The 263-nt window shown below is 42.6% G+C and overlaps 1 pseudogene; it reads right to left on the reverse strand.

The window, feature by feature from the left end:
• The window catches only part of LOC104981793, a 2388-nt pseudogene that overhangs the window by 1651 nt on the left and 474 nt on the right, over window positions 1–263 (reverse strand).

Here is a 263-nt window from a genome sequence, read left to right on the forward strand (position 1 = left end):
CACCCTTATGGCAGAAAGTGAAAAGGAACTCAAAAAGCCTCTTGATGAAAGTGAAAGGGGAGAGTGAAAAAGTTGGCTTAAAGCTCAACATTCAGAAAACGAAGATCATGGCATCTGGTCCCATCACTTCATGGGAAATAGATGGCTAAACAGTGTCAGACTTTATTTTTGGGGGCTCGAAAATCTCTGCAGATGGTGAATGCAGCCATTAAATTAAAGGATGCTTACTCCTGGGAAGGAAAGTTACGACCAACCTAGACAGC

The sequence above is a fragment of the Bison bison genome, unplaced genomic scaffold (assembly GCF_000754665.1).
Source record: "Bison bison bison isolate TAMUID 2011002044 unplaced genomic scaffold, Bison_UMD1.0 scf7180017864519, whole genome shotgun sequence".
Classification (NCBI taxonomy): Eukaryota; Metazoa; Chordata; class Mammalia; order Artiodactyla; family Bovidae; genus Bison; species Bison bison.